The sequence below is a fragment of the Mus musculus genome, chromosome X, assembly GCF_000001635.26.
Source record: "Mus musculus strain C57BL/6J chromosome X, GRCm38.p6 C57BL/6J".
Lineage (NCBI taxonomy): Eukaryota > Metazoa > Chordata > Mammalia > Rodentia > Muridae > Mus > Mus musculus.
The window spans coordinates 26,475,842-26,490,986 of NC_000086.7; the positions used below are offsets into that span (position 1 = coordinate 26,475,842).

The following is a 15,145-nucleotide window of genomic DNA, read 5'->3' on the forward strand; positions in this document are numbered from 1 at the left end:
ATTAAAGATGTTTAAAAATAAAGGAGTTCTATTTTGACTCTGAAGGTATACCTCCTAGTTAACTTTGTAATCACTTCACGGGGGTTAACTTCCTTCTTAGAATCATCAGAATTACAAGGATTAAAGAGCCTTTCAAACTCTGTTTCATAGGAGACAAAAATGTTAGTGAAATTTTATTTGGTTACAATGTACCAGCAAGTGAGAAATATGTATGCTTCATTAGTCTGAAGATGGGAAAGGAGAAGAGTACTTCAGAGTAGGCTTCATAATGTCTCTTCACCATCTACATCAAAAAGCATATCGTAGTTGTTGGTCTCCATGTTCATCAAACCCTAAAACAGAACAGCACTTCTTACTAAACAAACTCCCAAGGATACAAATATGAAAGATTCTGTGCAAATGATGTATAGATGTGCTATGTTTAGTTAAGCAGGATAATTATAGTGTTAATAAACTATGAGGTACATCTGAGGTCAAATTCCCAATTTATCATTTCATGTCTTGAATAATTCCTACAAGGCATTAGGATTTTACAGATAATATCAGTCACTTCAGTAAGAAATAATTCAAAATAGCAAGTAGTTAAACTTTTTGATTCCTAAAACATATTTCGTTTCCTAAGGACATTTTATGGACCATGTGCAACATACCTCCATGGACTTCTCATGCATGTCTTCAATTGCTTCCAGGGTCTGACTCTGACTACATTCGGACAGATTTAATGCTTGTTGTTCTTTTTGATAATTGTTCTACAAATGTAAAATGAAAACATTACTGTAACAATTCTGTTCATTTTTGTTGTTACTGCCATGCAGCATGAATGCTAGGCTAACAACCAACCACTTAATGTATTTCCAATACTAAAATGTTTACGTGAGCAAAAATAATTCCATATGAAAGGTAAAAGGAATAGTTTTCCAAGTGATTTAACATTTTAACAACTATTATGACTAAATATACTTATATTTTAAAGTAACATGAAATACAATTATACTACCAATTGTGGGTTAATAAAACTTTTTTTTTTATGAGAAATTGTTTGCCATGCTGCAGAGACTGGCCTTAGCCTCTCAAGTACTTAAGTTTATAGGCATGCACCATGTAAACATGAACTTGGTAAAATCCTAGCCCTGGAAACTTAACTCTAGCTAGTGTTAATGCTTTTACCATATGGTGGCCTCCTTTTTCTAACTAGCAGAAGTAATCCCAGGAGGTGGTTCACTACCTCATCTTTATATCTAGCCCCCACCTAAGGTGTATGTGCCATGTCTTCTACTTTTTCTTCCTTTCTTAAGGATGCCTTATACTTATTCTTTACTAAGTCCAACATCTTCACTTTTCTCAACTATTGTCAAGAGTTTCAGCAATTGTAACTTATTTTAAATTCATGACTTTAGCTGGTTGTCAGTGTAATGCCTATAAAACTAACTTTTATAAAGTTTGAGTTAGAATGATCACAAGATCATGAATAATCTTGATCACTTAAAGATACCCTGCCTCAAAATAAAGTGTAAAAAGATGTCTGGGGACAAAGTTTAGTGGTAGATTTGTTTTCTCTAGGTTCCAATCTCAAGTAACACATGTAAGAAGTAATATAAATTTCTCTTTGTATTCTTTATGTTGGCAGACAACCATGGTAATTTGCATTTAAAAAATTAAGACAAGCCATTTCCACCTTTTCTCCTTGTGCTACTAGATTCCTATTTTGTCCTTTATTCACTGTGATCAGTTTTGTACCTCACATTTCCACTCAAATCATCCTGATTAAGTACAATGACCTGCACTTTGTGAAGTTTCCCTTTAAAAAATGTACACGTGCATACATATGGAGACAAAGGATTAATATTGGGTGTCTTCTTTGGTTGCATCCCACTGTTTGGGAGACAGGGTCTCAATGAACCTAGAGCTCATCCATTAGGCTACAACTGGTGGCTAGGAAGCTCTGGGAATCTTCTTATCTCTGAACTAAATCTGAGTTTGGTGGTTCTAAAATGCTCACCACCACACCAACTTTTATTTTTGTGGTGGTTTGTTTTTAGTTTTGCTAGTTTGTTTTGTTGTTGGTGGTGTTGGTGGTAGTGGTGGTGGTGGAGGTGTGTGCGTGCATGCTTACTCAGGGAATATAAACTCGAGTCTCCATGCCTACAGTGAGAAAGATTACCAAATAAACCATCTTCCAGCCTTGCAAATCTATTTTATTTGGCCAATTAGCAGCATATGACAAAGTTAGTGAACTTTTCTTCCTTAAATGTTTTCCTTCACTCATGGTAGTTTTATTTGTACCAATTGTTCTCTTCCCTTACTGGTTCACTCTCACCCCCACCCCCACCTCATGCAGAATTACAAATATTGAAGTACTCTGGGAGTCTGTCTTTAGACTCCTCATATACATGGATGATTACTCCCCCTTGAAATTTCATCCAGGGTTCAAGGTTTAAAAATTGCCTTCAATTGGAGTATTCATTTACTTTTTATCTTTAGTCCCAATCTCTTTCCAGAACTGACTCATAATGGCGGCTTCCTCAATGCCTTCCCAGGCAGGAATGGATCTCCTGTTCATTTCAAATTGAATACTTCTCAAACTATTAACCAATAAAATAAAAATTAGTTAATATGGTCATCATCTCAGATCTTACTTGGAAACTATGTGATGACTACAGTCATTGGTACAGTAATGGAGAGATGATCTAAAATAGTTTGGTGATATTCTTCCACAGGAATATTCTGCCAGGGCTGTTGAGAAAGGTTGTTTCTATCCACTGTTGTTACAAAATTTGTACTAATTTTAGGATTGTAAGAACTGATTTGCCAGTTTGAGTTGGCTTTCGAATATTAACAACAGAGTCCAGATTACACCAGTAAGTAAGCTTTCTCTCTCCTTTCAACTGTACCTGAGGCTGACATAGTGTGCTTCCTTTTGTAGAAACGGGTAATCCTCTCTTCATCTTTCAGCAAAAGTCTGCTTCTTGAAAATTTATAATCTGGTCTACCAGAAAATACCTAGTGGTTTTCATTGATATACTATGTGATCATACTTCTCTGCTTTACAATTCAGTAGGACTAGAACAGAACCAAGGATAGATAGATAATGAAACTTAACTTCGTTTAATGTGCCCAACACAAGGCTAGTTTCTCCATTCCTATTTGATACTTAGTTATTCTAGGTTAATTATAAAGTTAGTTATGATACTAACCACTGATTTTTCTTGTTCTTCATTGAATTTCTGTATATCCATATCACACTTCTGCTCACACAATTTGTTGTTGATCTTCTTTCTGAAAAGCACAGTAATAAAAGCAGTCGCATTTCATACCAATATGAAAAAGAACACTCAAAACAAATTAAATTGACCATTTCATACTATAAAAAGAAAAACAGCAGTAAAAAATTATCTAATGGGAAATCATTATAGTTTTTTTTTCCCTGAAAGATTATCAGAGAAGTCTTCTTTTATGTTTTAGCTTTTCAAAAATTAAAGAAGTTTTAATACATATATATCTTATTTTAGAATATTAATTGTATTTCAAAGTATTTTTTCATTATTTTCTATCAAATATAATGTCTAATTTATTTTCCTATATTGATTCAGTTAAGACTTAGTGCAAAACATAAGTCAATTAAAATATACAAATTTCTGCATATGTAATTGATTTTTTTCTATATTGTTAAACATAATAAACTACATATTACACTTCTAAGATTTGGTGCAAGACTTCTGTGTTTCCACAATGAATGTAAATCAAATTTTAAAATCTCATTAACAGGTACTTAAAGTAGAAAATAAAAATTTTCACAGATTTCTAAGAATTAGATTTAGTTTCCTTGAAGGCATGAAGTTATAGGGTTAACTGCTTAGACAAAATCAAAGACAAACAATTTTACTAAAAGCTCAGTAATGTTTTTTTTTTTTAACTTCAGCCACATATAATTTTTAAAATGATACAAATGTGACCCTACAAAACTAACAACTCTACCTCTCCCATTTGTTCGTTTGCCAAAGTCATTCTAATTTCTGGTTGCATTTTTTGAAAGAATCTTTGATATAAGTTTCCATGTGTTTTCTCTTTATGTGACTCCAGGTCCAAGGTGTCTGAAATAATCATCTTATATGTATGGGCAACAGGCACATATGTGGTGCACATATATACCTGTAAGCAAAACACTAATACACAAATATGTCTGAAAAATAGGTATTAAGAGCATTGTTTCTTAAGCCATTTAAGATGTTTTGGGTCTATGATCCTAGTCTAGGAAGCTTAGCAGGAGATTTCCAGTGTAAAGGACAACATAGGTTACATAGGAAAATTCCAGCCAGCCTGACATACATAGTGAGACTATATATCAAAGACAAATTATTATCCTCTAAGAAAGCTCATGCAACATTCAATTACATATAATTTAAAATAGATTCTTTGGGATCTGAGTTTCATTCCCTCACTGGTTAGTAAATTTGTCTTTCACTTTCAGTTACATAATTCATTTTATAAAAATCAGTGAGGGGATTGGTGAGATGATTCATCAGTTAAGAGCACTGGTTCCGTTCCAGAGATCTGAGAATGGATTCCCAGCATCCACAAGGTTGCTCACAACCTATAACTCCAGTTCCAGGGAATTCAATGCCTTCATCTGGCCTCCTCAGGTACAAGACATACAAGCTGTGTACATACACACAATCAAGCAAAACAAACATACCCATAAAATAAAATTAAAAAAAAAATAAGTAATAAGGGTTATATTAAAGAATTCATTTTTCCATTGTGTCATATAAAGAAAAGCACAGAGGAGATTTAGAAAAGAAACTGACTTAATATAAAATTAATACTGGGTCAAAGAAATACTGTTGCATGTACAGAATTTTGTATACATATCACTTAGCTTTGAATACATGGAATGTAGAAAAGTTTACATCATTTTTTTCCTCTAAAAATCCCTTCAATACAGTTATGAAGATGCCTCAGTAATAAATAGGGTTTACTGTGAAAGGAGGACTTTCGCAAGTTTGATTCTAGTACACATTTAGAAAACTAACCATGGATGATTGCTTCTACAATAGCAGCACTGTGGTAGGCAGAGTGAGAATTGCTAGGACTTGCTGGCTGCTTATCTAGCTACATGTTCAGTGAAAGAGCAGGTCTTACGGGAATAAGGTGGAAAGAAATAGAGCAAAACCCAACATCCTCCTCTGCCCTCCACATGTGTATATATGCAACACAGACACAAATATACGAAAAAATTAAAATTAAGTTTAATTAATGTCGCACCTGTTGAAAAAGCACCATTTTCACTTCTGTACCACAGGCAAAAATAAGTCCATGATGCTAAATCAAAAATATTTGCAAGAGTCCGTGTCATGAGTAGATCTTGGGTGCTGACCTAGTCCCACAATACCCAGAGTAAGCTCAAATCCCAGGTGCTCTAACACTACCAGGATCACAGGAATGGCCCCAACATCAGGAGTAACTGAGTCCCTAAGGATCCAGGGACACAGGAACTCCTGCCTTTCCAGTGGCATGGATTCCTTCTGGTCTGAAACTGCACCTGGATCAGACCTGGGGTACTGGCTCTGCACCCACTCTTAAAACACCCAGAAGGAGCACGACTCCCAGGTATTCTGAAATGCTCAAGATCACAGGATCACAGAGGAAGCTCAACTCCCAGGAGATCAGACACACCCAGGAACACTGGAGTTCTGACAGAAGAGCACAGCTGAGGGCAAAACATCTTTCCCAACACCCTGTGTATCTGGGACCCCCACAAGAACCAGGGAAACAAAATCATCCTCCCGGCCAGAGGCACAGGTTCCTTGCAGTATGCAACTGTGTCTAGAGAAAACCTAGGGCTCTGGCACCCCACCAAATCTTACAACACCAAGAAAAAGCTTAACCCCAAGGAGCTCTGACACAGCAGGATCTCAGGAGATTGGTCACACCAGGATTTCAAGATCCAAGAGGCAGCATGACTTCCAGGAGCTCAGACACACCCAAAATATCAGGATCCCAGGATCCCAAGATCTCAGAGATAGCTGGACTCCTATGAGTTCTGACACAACTAGGATTACAGGAGGGACAGGCTCTAGACAGAGACAGCAAGGGAATGTAGCACCAAAGAAAATGAGATGGCACGAGGTAAGTGCAAGAATATAAGCAATAGCAACCAAGACTAGTCGGCGTCATCAGAAACCAGTTTGGCCACCAGAGCAAGTCTTGAATACCCCAACACATTGGAAAAGAAAGATTCAGATTCAAAATCACATCTCATGATGATGATAGAGGTCTTTAAGAACAAAAATAGTTCCATTAAAGAAATACAGGAAAACAACTAGAAGCCCTTAAAGAGGAAACACAAAAATCCCTTAAAGAGTTAAAGAAAACACAATCAAACTGGTGAAGGAATTGAACAAATACCATCTAGATCTAAAAATGGAAATACAGAATAAAAACTCACAAAGAGAGTTGAACCTGGAGAAAGAAAACCAAGGAGACATAGATGCAAGCATCTCCAACAGAATACAAGAGATAGAATAGAGAATCTCAGGTACAGAAGATACCATAGAAAACATTGACACAACTGTGAAAGAAAATGCAAAATGCAAAAATCTCCTAACCCTAAACATCCAGGAAATCCAGGACACAATGAGAAGACAAAACCTAAGGAAAATAGGTATAGAAGAGAGAGAAGATTCCCAAGTCAAAGGGCCAGCAAATATCTTCAACACAATTATAGAAGAAAACTCCCCAAACCTAAAGAAAGATGCACATGAGCATACAAGAAGCCTACAGAACTCCAAATAAACTGGACCAGAAAAGAAATTCCTGCCGACACATAATAATCAGAACAACAAATGCACTAAAGATTAAATATTAAAAGCAGTAAGGGAAAAAAGTCAAATAACATAAAAAGGCAGACCTGTTAGAAATACACCAGACTTCTCCCCAGAGACTATAAAAGCCATAAGATTCTGGACAGATGTTATATAGACCCTGAGAGAACACAAATGCCAGCCCAGGCTACTATACCCAGCAAAACTATCAATTACCGTAGATGGAGAAACCAAAGTATTCCATGATAAAATCAAATTCACACAATATCTTTCCACGAATCCAAACCTTCAAAAAAAATAGATGGAAAACTACAACACAAGGAGGGAAACACTACACCATACAAAAATCAAGAAAGAAATCTTCTTTCAAGAAACCCCAAAGAAGATAGCAATATAAACACAATTCCACCTCAAACAACAAAAGTAACAGGAAACAACCAACAGTCACTGGTCTTTAATATTTCTTCATAGCAATGGATTCAATTCCCCAATAAAAGACATAGAGTAATAGACTAGATACATAAACAGAACCCAGGATTTTGCTGCATACAGGAAACCCTCCTTAGTGACAAAGACAGATACTACCTCAGAGGAAAAGTCTGGAAAAAACTTTGCAAGCAAATATTTCCAGGAAACAACATGGAATAGCCATTCTACTATGGAATAAAATCAACTTACAACCAAAAGGTTTTTGTTATTGTTTTTTTTTTATTGTTTTTTTTTTTTGTTATTGTTTTTTTTTTTGTTTTTGTTTTTGTTTTTTAAAGATAAGGACTGTCACTATACTTGTCAAAGGGTGAATCAACAAAGATGAACTCACAATTCTGAACATCCATGCTCCAAATGCATGGGCAACCAAATTCATAAATGAAACTTTACTAAAGCTCAAAGTATATATTGTACCCTACATAATAGTGGGAAACTTCAACAACCCACTCTCAGCAACAGACAGATCCTGGAAACAGTAACAAAACAGAGACACTGTGAAACTAACAGAAGTTATGAAACAAATGGTTTTAACAGATATCTATATCTATAGATATCATAGAACATTTTATCATAAAACAAAAGAATGTGCCTTCTTCTCAACACCTCGTGATGCCTTCTCCAATACTGACCGTATAATGGGTCACAAAACAGGCTTCAACAGATATAAAATATTTAAATAATCCCATGCATCCTATCAAGTCACCACGGACTAAGGCTTATCTTCAATAATAATATAAATAAGCCAGGCATGGGGGCACATGCCTTTAATCCCAGCACTCGGGACACTGAGGCAGGTGGATTTCTGAGTTCAAGGCCAGCCTGGTCTACAAAGTGAGTACCAGGACAGCCAGGGATACACAGAAAAACCCTGTCTTAACCCCCCAAATAATAATAATAATAATAATAATAATAATAACAACAACAACAACAACAACAATAATGATATAAATAATACAAAACCCTTATATATACACGTGGTAGTTGAACAACAGTCTAATCAACGATAACTCGGTCATGGAAGAAATTAAAGACTTTTAGAGTTTAATGAAAATGAAGCTACAACATATCCAAACTTATGGGACACAATGAAAGCATTCCTAAGAGAAAAACTAATAGCTCTGAGTGCCTCCAAAAAAGAAACTGGAGAGAACATACACTAGCAGCCTGGCAGCACAGTTAAAAGCTCTAGAACAAAAGGAAGCAAATTCACCCAAGAGGAGTAGAAGGCAGGAAATAATCAAACTCAGGGCTGAAATCAAACAAGTGGAAACAAAAAGAACTATACAAAGAATCAACCAAACCAGGAGCTGGTTCTTTGAGAAAATCAACAAAATAGATCAACCCTTAGGCAGACTAAAGAGAGGGCACAGAGTCAGTATCCTAATTAAAAAAACCAGAAATGAAAAGAGAGACATAACAACAGAAACTTAGGAACCCCCCCCCAAAAATTATCAGATCCTACTATAAGAGCCTATACGTAACAAAACTGGAAAATTTGGATGAAATGGACAAGTGTCTACACAGATATCAGGTACCAATTTAAATCAGGATCAAATAGACCCAAATGAAGAAAGGAAACTTGAGACCAGTTTCACTTATGAATATTGATGCAAAAATACTCAATAAAATTCTGGTAAACCCAATCAAAAACACGTTAAAATGATCATCCTTCATGATCAAATGTTCTTCATCCCAGGGATACAGGGATGGTTCAATATATGGAAATCCATCATCGTAATCCACTATGTAAAATATCTTGAAGATAAAAAAACAGTATTATCTCATTAGATGCTGAGAAATCATTTGCAAAAATTCAATAACTCTTCATGATAAAATTATTGGAAAGATCAAGAAGTCAAGGCCCATACCTAAACATAGTAAAAGCAATATAGAGCAAACCAGTATCCAACATCAAAATAAATGGAGAGAAACTTGATGCAATCCCACTAATATCAGACAAGACAAGACCACTCTCTTCCTACCTATTCACAGTAGTATATAATATAGTAGTATTTTATAGTACTAGAAGTTATATCCATAGCAACTATATAACAAAAAGAGGTCAAAGGGATAAAAATTGGAAAGGAAGAATTCAAAATATCACTATTTGCAGATGATATGATAGTATATGTAAGTGACCCCCAAAATTCCAACAGAGAACTCCTAAACCTGATAAACAAATTCAGCAAAGTGGTTGGATATAAAATTAACTCAAGCAAATCAGTAGCTTTCCCCTACTCAAAGGATAAACAGGCTGAAAAAGAAATTATGGATACAACACACTTCACAATAGTCACAAATTATAATACCTTGGTGTGACTCGAACAAAGCAAGCGAGAGATCTGTATGATAAGAACTTCAAGTCTCTGAAGAAAGAAATTGAAAATCTCAAAAGATGGAAAGATCTCCCATGCTCATAGATTGGCACAATTAATTTAGTAAAAATGGCCATCTTGCCAAAAGCAATCAACAGATTCAATGCAATCTCCATCAAAATTTAAACTCAATTCTTCATAGAGATAGAAAGAGCAATTTGAAAAATCATTTGGAATAATAGAAATCCAGTATATCAAAAAACTATTCTCAACAATAAAAGAACTTCAGGGGGAATCATTCCCGAACTCAAGCTGTATTATAGAGAAATAATGATAAAAATGTATGTTAATGGTACAGATACAATTACTTCATGAAATTCACAGGCAAATGGATGGATCTAAAATATATAATCCTGTGTGAGGTAACCCAATCCCAAAAGTACAAACATGGTATGCACTCACTGATAAGTGGATATTAGTCTAAAAGCTCAGAATACCCAAAATGTAATCCACAGACCACATGAAGCTCAAGAAGAAGGAAAACAAAAGTGTGGGTATTTCAGTCCTTCTTAGAATGGGGAACAAAATACTCCTGGGAGGAAACATGGAGATAAAGTACAGAGCGGAGACTGAAGGAATGACCATCTAGAGTCTGCCCAAACTGTGTATCCATCCCATATACAGACACCAAACCCAGTCACGATTGTGGATGCCAACAAGTGCTTGCTGACAGGAGCCTAATATGACTTCCTCCTGAGAGGCTCTGTCAGAGCTTGGCAAGAACAGAGGTTGATGCTCACAGCCAACCATCAGACTGATCATAGGGTTCCCAGTGGAGGAGTTAGAGGAAGGACTGAAGGATTTGAAGGGGTTTGCAACCTTATAGGAAGAACAACAATATGAACGAACCAGACCTCCCAGAGCACCCAGGGACTAAGCCATCAAGAAAAGAGGGGGTCCCATGGCTCCAGTGCATATATAGCAGAGGATGGCCTTGTCACACATCAGTGGGAGGAGAGGTCCTTGGCCCTGTGAAGTTTCAATGCCCCAGTGTAGGCAAATACCAGGGTGGGGAAGTGGGATTGGGTGGGTGGGGGAACAACCTCATGGAAGCACAGGGAGGGATAATGGAATAGGGAGTTTCTGGGGTTAAACCAGGAAAGGGCTATTATTTGAAATGTAAATAAAGCTAATATCGAATAATAAATAAATTGAATTAAAATAAAAATATTCACAAAATACTACATATAAATAAGTCATTAAGATGTCATATATTATATTAATCAATATTATCTAATATATAAATTATGTTAATACTATATAGTTTTAAACAAATTACATATCCAAAAATGTACCTTCAAAATTTCCCAGTATATTTTATACTGGAGATCTGTGAAGTAATTAAAGGTTAAAAAGTAAGGATGCTGGGGATACTGTTTGATTGCTCAGCTTTTGTCCTACAAGCAGGACGATGAGAGTTTGACCCACAACATTACACCCTCCAAGAAAACCATTAAAATTAAGGATTAATCTTATAGAAATATTGTTTATAGTATATATCATATTTCAATTATTAATATACATTACTTGCTATACAATCAATTAAACTTTTCTGGAAGTACTTACACTAAGAAGAAAATAGTAAGTTTGAACATATTACCGTGTATCTCCAACTACTTCTTCAGGATTTGCATTCCCATCATCATGAGTTACTGGATTCTGTACTGGGTTCGTAATAAATCAAGATATTAAAACAATTATGTTATTTTGCAAATTTTAATGAAATACTTTGTGATCATTCAGGCATAGTGCCAACATTAGGTTTTAAAGCAGATCTATTATTTGCCTAGAAGTTAAACAAAATCAAGTAATGTCTAATTGTCATCTAAAAATATGTTTTAAGCAATTTATTTATATGTTGTGATTAAAGACAAGAGATACAATATGAGATTTTTGATCTCCTTTACAAGCCTAAGAAGAACAACTGAGAAAAAAAAGGAAGTTTAACATCAATGCCCATCATTAAATATCTGGTACCTTCCATAAGGTCCAATTCTGAAGCATTCCTAACTTGCTGTTCACCACTTAACAAATTCCAGTTTTCCATTGGTGTCTCTACAGAACGTGCAAAACGCTGCCATTCCTCTGAGAAACTTACGTTTTCTGATTTAAAATAAAAAAAGAAATTTTCTCAAGCCATTTGAATAAAAAAATCACTTAAACTAATAAAATTGAAATATAAAATAACATTAAGGAATGATTTTTACAAAAACAGCACTTCATAATTGCAGGAAGGGTTTAAAGATAAAACCATATTTCTATTACCCTCTGATTTAATACTAAAGACTTTAGTATTTAAACATGGAACACAATAGTTGGCTTCAAAGATAGCCATTAATAACCTTAACTTTAATATGTACACATTTTTAAAAAGAATTATTTAAGTTGAATAAAGTATCTTAGTCTTCCTTACTATAAATGAATAGAAGTTTGTTATTTTTTAGTTTAAAACTCTCCCTCTCTCTCTCTCTCTCTCTCTCTCTCTCTCTCTCTCTCTTTCTCTCTCTCTCTCTCTCTCTCTCTCTCTTACACACACACACACACACACAGACACACACACTATGATGGCTTTAACTGTGACGTCAAGTGGGTTTATATCTAAACATAGGAGGATCTGCATCTTGGTCCCATTCCTGCAAGGTTTTTGATAAGTTAGAGCAAATGTGTCTGCATCTCAATCTCCAAATAAAATCATAGTTGCTATTATCACAACCAAGCTCCTCAATCTTTTTCATCGAAATACAAATCTAAATTATAAAGATCTGGCTGGCTGGACATATATTTCACTGCTACAGCAAGAAGCTCTGGGTTCAATCTTCAACTATGAAAAACCCCCACAAATTTTAAAAGTAAAAAATAAAACAAGCATGTTTCCTCAGGTCCCAGTACATTTGTAAGGCTGAGGACTTCAGTTTCAAGGCCAGTTCAAGCTGCACATGAGGTTTCAGACACTCCTGAGATACAGAGTTAGAGCTTACTTCCCTAAACCAAAACAACACATAAATAAACACAGCCTGGATATATGCCCAGGAGAGGTATTGCTGGATCCTCCGGTAGTACTATGTCCAGTTTTCTGAGGAACTGCCAGACTGATTTCCAGAGTGGTTGTACAAGCCTGCACTCCCACCAACAATGGAGGAGTGTTCCTCTTTCTCCACATCCTCGCCAGCATCTGCTGTCACCTGAATTTTTGATCTTAGCCATTCTGACTGGTGTGAGGTGGAATCTCAGGGTTGTTTTGATTTGCATTTCCCTGATGATTAAGGATGTTGAACATCTTTTCAAGTGCTTCTCTGCCATTCGGTATTCCTCAGGTGAGAATTCTTTGTTCAGTTCTGAGCCCCATGCTCCACTATGTTCATAGCAGCCTTATTTATAATAGCCAGAAGCTGGAAAGAACCTAGATGCCCCTCAACAGAGGAATGGATACAGAAAATGTGGTACATCTACACAATGGAGTACTACTCAGCTATTAAAAAGAATGAATTTATGAAATTCCTAGCCAAATGGATGGACCTGGAGGGCATCATCCTGAGTGAGGTAACACATTCACAAAGAAACTCACACAATATGTATTCACTGATAAGTGGATATTAGCCCCAAACCTAGGATACCCAAGATATAAGATATAATTTGCTAAACACATGAAACTCAAGGAGAATGAAGACTGAAGTGTGGACACTATGCCCCTCCTTAGATTTGGGAACAAAACACCCATGGAAGGAGTTACAGAGACGGAGTTTGGAGCTGAGATGAAAGGATGGACCATGTAGAGACTGCCATAGCCATAGCCAGGGATCCACCCCATAATCAGCATCCAAACGCTGACACCATTGCATACACTAGCAAGATTTTATTGAAAGGACGCAGATGTAGCTGTCTCTTGTGAGACTATGCCCGGGCCCAGCAAACACAGAAGTGGATGCTCACAGTCAGCTAATGGATGGATCATAGGGCTCCCAATGGAGATGCTAGAGAAAGTAGCCAAGGAGCTAAAGGGATCTGCAACCCTATAGGTGGAACAACATTATGAGCTAACCAGTACCCCGGAGCTCTTGACTCTAGCTGCATATATATCAAAAGATGGCCTAGTCGGCCATCACTGGAAAGAGAGGCCCATTGGACTTGCAAACTTTATATGCCCCAGTACAGGGGAATACCAGGGCCAAAAAGGGGGAGTGGGTGGGCAGGGGAGTGGGGGTGGGTGGATATGGGGGACTTTTGGTATAGCATTGGAAATGTAAATGAGTTAAATACCTAATAAAAAATGGAAAAAAAAAATAAACACAGCCTGGCCTGAAGTATGTCTGAAGTTCCAGCACTTCATAGGCTGAGAGGAGCCTCGGGATTTTGAGGCCGTTTGGATCCTATATATACAAATTTTGGCAATCTGGCCTTTCAACACCAGGTAGAAGAAAATGAAGACTTGTCTTCAGTTTGTTTTTAATGAATTTCTGTCGGGTAGCAGCAGCACAGAAAAGGTTCTAGTCTGTTTCTGCCACTAACTGACCTCCAGTTTACTCACACTTCACATCCCCAGGCCCAAGGAAGACTTTCTGGGTCTCCAATTCCCTGGCCTTCCTGCTTTCTGCTAGATGCTAGGCTTTTCAAACTCCTGCCCTTAGTGAAATTCTCCGTTTTTCACCGCAGAGGTCTAAGTGGGTAAAGTCGATTGTGAACCCAGCAGCAGTGCTATCCGGAGTCCAGGGAGGGTCACCTCCTCTCCTTACTCTGGAAGTAACACCTCCGCCCCGCCACCTTCACCCCACCTGGACCCCCACCTGAACCATTATTAACCATCTTTTAACAGGTCACTGACTACCTCCACAGAGACTTCCCCCTACCATGCTTCCTCAAGAAACTTCCCTTCCTCAAGAACTCAGCTTCGTGGCCACCACAAAGCATACTGGGTAACAGGGTTTGGGCAGCTGTAAAACAATCTCAGCCAAGCCCCTTGCTGACTGGCCGTGTTTGCACATGCTTACAAAAGTGAGAGAGGCTCTATCAGTCATCTGTCATCCAAGCAGCAAAAAAGAGGTAGTATTTTAGCTGCCACTACTACCCAGAAGCTTTCAAGTTTGCAATACTAACTTGAAAGTTAAAATAAAATGAACCCCAAAGAAGACTCTCCTACTTTGTTTCAGTTGAAGGGGCTGTTATGTGTATTTCGGATTTGTTTTATTTATTTAACTAACGTGCTTTTGCATGTTTGTATTTGTTCAACATGCATGTCTGGTGCTCATAGAAACTAGAATAGGATGCCAATTCCCCTGGATCTCGAATTACAAATGGTTGTGAGCCATTATATGGGTCCTAGGAACTAAACCTTGGTTTTCGAGCAACAAGTGGTCTTAATTTGAAAGCTAACTTTCCATCCCTGTCCTGTGTGTGTTTTAAGGTATGCTGGATCATTTCTCTCGATAGATGTTTATTTTTAATATACAGTGGAGATTATAGAAA

The 15,145-nt window shown here is 36.8% G+C and overlaps 1 pseudogene; it reads right to left on the bottom strand.

The window, feature by feature from the left end:
* Window positions 1–219: 219 nt before the first annotated feature.
* Gm2005 lies at window positions 220–11,732 on the bottom strand (annotated as a pseudogene).
* Window positions 11,733–15,145: the final 3,413 nt, after the last annotated feature.